Consider the following 6,408-nt stretch of genomic DNA (forward strand, 5'->3'; position numbering starts at 1 on the left):
CTAGCAGCCAGGTAAGTATCTTATCAGAGGAAGTGAGGAAGTAGTCAGGGTAAAAACCATAGTTCATGTGAAAGGGAAATGGGCAGCAATGGTGGCAGAGGTGTGCTTGACCAGATGCAAGGGGCTCTAGGCCCTAACCTGAAAGCTCTCTTTCGCTTTGGATCTATCAGTGAAGAATCCTGAACAATGAACCTGATTCAGAAGTTTCAGAATCCAGGCACAAACTGAGCGCTGGGATCAAATGTTGGCTATCTTGGCCATCCATAAAGCCATCAGCTGTTGCTGGTAATCAGTGGAGAACGGAATGGGGGACTTGCACTCTAGGGGACAACATCTACCATTTTTATGAGGGTGTCACATAAATCTCACAACCATAAGAGGAGGCAAATAGAAAGAGAAGTCCAAGCAAGAACTCCCTGGGGGCATTTGGAGATTAGATATGGCACAAGTCACCTGGCCAAGGCACAGAAGGCACAGAAGTGACTGTATTAACCACCTGTTTTCTAGCTTCGATATCGGATGCTTTGACCTGAGAGGCCTTCCTGAAGGGGAGGGAGGCCTGTGGGGGGAAGCGGGGTGCTGCTCCTCCCAGCGTCAACTAATTCTTGGAGATAACAAACCCTCCTGTGAGGGTGCCTTTCATAAGCAAACTAACCAATTCGCAGCCCGCTCCCCACCCCCTGCTTAATAAGCTCTTGCACTGGGGGACACTATTCCCCTGTCCTAATCACCTCGGGAGCAGGCAAGGCATCGAGTTATGCAAGTGAGCCAATCTTAAACCTGCTTAGCCTGCTCACCCAGCCTCACCCACAACTTCCTGCAAACATCACAAAAAGGCTCTTTCCGGAGGCAGTTCGCCTCACTCTCTGCGCCTACAACTGACCTCAGCACCCCTCCTGCGTGGGTGGCTGACCTGCCCCCCTCCTCCTGGAAACTATAATAAACTATCATTTCAATGGCAATTGTCTCCTGATCTGTTGACCTCATGATACCTAAATAAACAATAAAATCTACATTTTAAAAGGGGCTTATGGGCAGACTGTCAGCCTCCTTCCAAGCTGGCAAATTTGAGCAGTCTTGTCTCAGTGTTTTCAGGGGTCCATGGTATCTAACTGGCTCAACACTTAGACAAAGACAGCCCATGGATACAAAAGGAATCAACCCCCTCGCGATGCTTTCAGCGTCTCATATGCTTATCCTGGGAGGATTTGGGTCTCAGGAAGGACAGACACATGGTTGTCTGTCTGCTGCCAGCCCAGACGACAAGGACTGCCCAGTGGTCCCACAGTATCCGAAGCTAAATAAAATGGTTACTTTAAACCACTAAACTAGGAGTTGCTGCACAACAAACAAGAGCTTCTGAGACAGCTTGATGTCCTGAGGTTAGCACTCCCTCAGGACCTGGAGCCCCTTCCTGTGGGAGGACTAGATGAACATGGAACTGAGCCTGGCAGTTCTGCACATGAGGCTCCTGCCAGCCAGGAGAAGCATCGATAGCAACACCAAGGGTATCCTGAGGAAAGCAGTGAGGTCCAGCTCCAGGAAGCTGCAGCAACGTTAGGCCACTGCAACAGACCTCATCTTCAGAAGGATTTTAAGCCGAAGCCCAAGGTAAAGGGGAACAAGGACTTTAATGCAGCTTGTTTTTGTGCAGGTATTAGGGACTCTGAGGAAGCCCTGTCCTTCCAGGTTTTTTGTTTGTTTGTTTTTGTTTGTTTGTTTTCTATACACATGGGAGAGGATTCAAACGCAGTAATCACTTTCTTGCTCTTTTTTTTTTTCCTTTTCTTTTTAAATAGAGACAGAGTCTTGCTATATTGCCCAGACTGGTTTCAAATTCCTGGGCTCAAATGATCCTCATGCATCAGCCTCCAAAACTGCTGGGATTACAGGCATGAACTCCCCCATGGTTGGCCAATTTTCTTGTTCTGTAAAGCTGCACTGCTTAAGCACAGGGCCAAAATGAGGTCTCTCCCCACTTCTGCTTGAATAAAACCTACCCAGTGAATGCTGGGCTAGGCAGTCAGTCTTCCCCACATGTGGTAATGTTCTGCCCTCGTCATGTTCTGACCACAAGGCAGCAAACACTGGTGGAGCTGAGGCTGAGGCTGGGGCTGCAGCCTGAACTTGTACATTACTTAGTTAATTACAAAGACAGGCAAATCACCCCAAAGATCCACACACCCAAGGGTACTGGATAAGAAAAAAATCCTGAATATCAAACCCTCTCTGGGAGAGACCAGGGAGAGCATGGAAGAGAAGAGGTCTGGGGTAGGCAGTGGCTGGTGGCCTAGAGCAATTCTAACCCAGGAGGCCTCAACAGGGAGCCTACACCTGAGCGTTGGGAGAAGCAGAGTTACTGTCAGTCTGTTGACTTTAAAGGAACCATCCTTCATGCCCAAAGGAGGCAAGTGTTTGGCAGCTTTTCCAGATGGAATGTCTTGCAGTTATTGAAAATTTTTTAAAGTGTAATTCTTGATACTGTATCTCCAAGACAGAGAGACAAGTCCCTAGTCACCCTCCTGAACACCATAAAGTTGCGATCTCCATCAGACACTGGGGCACTTGTCCTGGACACTCTCGGCTTGTGGGAACCTGCTTGCATGTCAAGCTTTCTTCAGTTCTGTTCCTAATTCCGGGCTCCATTGTCCAGTTACTAAATTGCTCTGGTCCTTTGCCTCTTGCACTTTGATTCCCCAGGTGGACTCTGGCTTGGATCTGCCTCCCTGCCCCACTTTGGGCCATAACAGGTAGAATTCCTGACCTGTCTGCACCCTCGATCCACCTCCTACACTGACCAATCCTAGCCTGCTGAGCTTAGTCATACAGCAGGGCAATCCAACCCTCCCAGAGGGTAAAGACCCAGCAGCTCCGGCCGTCCTGCAGCAATAAGGAAATGTGCTTTTGATCTAGTTAAGTAAAAAGAGCAGAACACAAAGTATTGGCAACTGTGTGAAAACAGGCCAAAGGGAAATAACTAAAGGAGTTCCTTAATTCAATTCTTTTATTATCATTGTTACATTGTTATTGTTCTAAAGTCCATTCTAAGTTCAAATCTTGTTTTATGTGGTTATTTTCCCTCAAAACTGGGGTCAATCATTATATTTAATTATACTAAGAGATTCGCATATATTATTTGTTAGCTACTTTGACCTTGGGTAGAGACTAGCAAAGAGGAACCAAGCAATTTAGATTCTTTTGACTACAGAAGAGAAAAAATGCAAATTCCCATCCTCACTTCATTTTACAAAACTGAAAGAGAAAGGATAGTTTTAACTAGTGGCAAAGTAAAACTGCTATTCTAGCTGCTCAAGTTGAATACTTTTATTGTGCAAATTATTAATTTTATTAAAAGTGTAGGAAATAATTTTTTAGATTATCAGAGGCTATAAAAGAAAAAGCACCTTTTCTCGGTTTAAAAACGCAGAAAAAATGTAAAGGATTCAAAGTATGCAGAGTATAAATAGAGACTTTCATGGCTAAGGTTACACAGTTAGCGAATGGCACAAATAAAACCTGACCCTTGGCATCTGACTTCTGGTGCGCTTGCCCACTCTTCTCCACTGGGAAGCTGGATGGAAGGTATGACATACAAACTGGTTAAGAAAGAATTGCAATTTTTATTTTGTGAACAGTTCATTGTAATAATCCAGGAGTGATGTGGCTGGCCTAAAACAAATACTATGTAGGCTTCATTAATGGAAATACAGTCTTCCCACTACCCAGTGTGATCAACTAAACTCTCTTCCATTCTGAGATTCTCTAATTCCCTCAAACCCTTGAGTTTCTCCCTGAAAAACTTCTAGGATTAACTTGAATGCTGAACTATAGCAAAAGATGTTACAGTGTTATTGTAAAATTTTTCTAAAGGGAATCTATGCTATGAAACAAACTGACTCTAAATTAAGATTATGAGAAATTGTAATAAATGTCAGAGAACTGGAAGCCGAAAAGCATGCCAAATTTATGCAAAAAGGAAGAAGTTCAACAGGAAAGCTAACGATTAGAAACTTTCCTTTAAATTTGGAAGAGAAACCATGACAAGATTTAGAGTACATTGAGAAACCTTACGCTATAGGAACAAACAAACAAACAAACAAACAAACACCAAGTTCATGCTCATTTGAAGCACTTCTGCCCATACCCTTAGAAATGACCAAGGAATACTTGATTGATTTGGTACCTTCCCTGCAGGCCTTTCCAGAAGCATCTCTCATTACATGAGATGTTGATTCTTTCTTCACCCACCCCCCCAAAAAAACACACTCTGCTAGCTTAGATTTTGGACAGTTAAGCATCAGGGGAGAGAAAATTGGAATTGTATGTACAATCTATAGATTTATGTACATGATAGCACCTGGCCCTTAATACATGCTTAAAAGTGTTTTTATTGAGTCATCAGGACCTCCTCATAGATCAGAGTGGAAAACATCCAGTATTAGGTGTAAGTCTGTGTTTGTTTATATTTAAATAAATATATATTTAAATAAATTAAATACAATATTTAACAAATATAATTTACTTGTAAATGTTCCTTAGGTTTCTAACAATTTCCTAAAATCTACTATTCTAAATAATTGAGTGCAAACACAGTCAGTTAAACATTAGGTTAGCTTGTTCTCTCCTGACATCTAGTGTTTCCTATACATTACTGCAAAACACCTCCAGTTTTTCATTTTTAATGTTTACAGGTTTATTATAAAGGACATTACAAAGGACACAGATGAAGAGACACATAGGGCGAGGTACCAGGGAAGGGGCACGGAGCTTCCATGCCCTCCCTGGGCGCTCCACCCTACAGGAACCTCCCTGTGTTCAGCTATCCAGAAGCTCTCCAAACTCCATCCTCTTGGGCTTTAATGGAAGCTTCAAGTGGTCAGCATTCCTTCCCCCAGGGTATGCGGTGGGGCCCTCTCTGGAGAACCCCAGTTAATTTTTAACTACTAAAATAAAAATGCTGGCCAAGCGCGCAGTGGCTCACGCCTGTAATTCCAGCACTTTAGGAGACTGAGACAGGGGGATCACTTGAAGTCAGGAATTCAAGACCAGTCTGACCAACATGGTGAAACCCCATCTCTACTAAAAATACAAAAATCAGCCAGCTGTGGTGGTGCGTGCCTGTAATTCCAGCTGCTTGGGAGGCTGAGGCAGGAGAGTCACCCGAATCCCGGAGATGGAGGTTGCAGTGAGCTGAGACTGCACCACTGCACTCCATCCAGCCTGGGGTGACGGAACGAGACTCTGTTTCAAAAAAAAAAAAAAAAAGAAAGAAAGAAAGAAAGAAAAGAAAATGCTATATGGAACACAAATTGTATTTATTTTTGAAATAAATTTGTTTAAACGAAATAAAATCCCAAGCAAACAACAAAGTTGTTTCTGAGGAGTGAAAGACCTTTTTTGCTTAATTATTCCCATAGGAGAAAATTTTTTAAAATATTTTCTTGCAATTCGATAAAAATGGAAAGACCCAGCATGTAGGTGGGGCTGCTTGATTATTGCAATGGAGGGAGGGAAGATGGGGGAAGCGCATGCGGCCCTTCTGTGCGCCAGGCTCCAGGTGCGAGGACTCTCATAGGACCATTTGTGCAATGAGGGATTCGGCCTACTGACAAGGTTTTGAGGATTTCCCTACTCTGCTATGTGGAAATGGAGACACTCAACATCTCCTCATAAAATATCTTGCTCCAGCCTTCAAGATACATGAAGCTGTGGGCCCTCAGAAACATCTGGCTCAAGAGAAATGAGTGCAGGCCCAGCGTATCTACTCCATTTGGGATATTCCACACAGGAAGAGAATTGGAAATGCTGGAGGTAAGAGCTTTGGCAATCGCTCTCCAAAAACCCTTGGAAACTCAAATCAGCTTTGGCTGGGGAAGGGAGCACATTAGCCGTCTCTTCCATCTAGTCCTTCCTGTTTCTGTTCTTTCTTCTTATTCCTTTCCAATCCACACCTGCTCCCTCAGTCACACTTTCTTTCAGCCTCTGCCCTCTCCTGCTGACAGAGGGCTGTGACCTCCCCTCTTCCCCAGGCACCCCACGTCAGGCCGTCTTCCAGGAGTGGCCATCCATCTCTCAGGGCTTTCCAGACTACTGCCCAGCAACTACAACAGGCACCTCTAATCAACGACCTCTCCTGCATCCACTAATGTAGGGATGCCAGGCTTCTGAACGGCACTGCTCTCCTCACTTGCCTTCAAGCTGGCCTTTCCTGCTGGTGGTGGTGGGCAGAGGCAAGGGTGTGGTCAGCTTTGAAAGAGATTCCATTCTTGGAATAAAGTGACCTAGCAAATAAAGTCTTCAAAAAAAAAAAAAAAAAAAAAAAAAACATGATGGGAAAAACGATAAGCTGAACATGAGCAGAAACACACATTTTCTTGCATTTGCGGTGGTCCTCTATGAAGCACAGTA

The sequence above is a fragment of the Rhinopithecus roxellana genome, chromosome 9 (assembly GCF_007565055.1).
Source record: "Rhinopithecus roxellana isolate Shanxi Qingling chromosome 9, ASM756505v1, whole genome shotgun sequence".
Lineage (NCBI taxonomy): Eukaryota > Metazoa > Chordata > Mammalia > Primates > Cercopithecidae > Rhinopithecus > Rhinopithecus roxellana.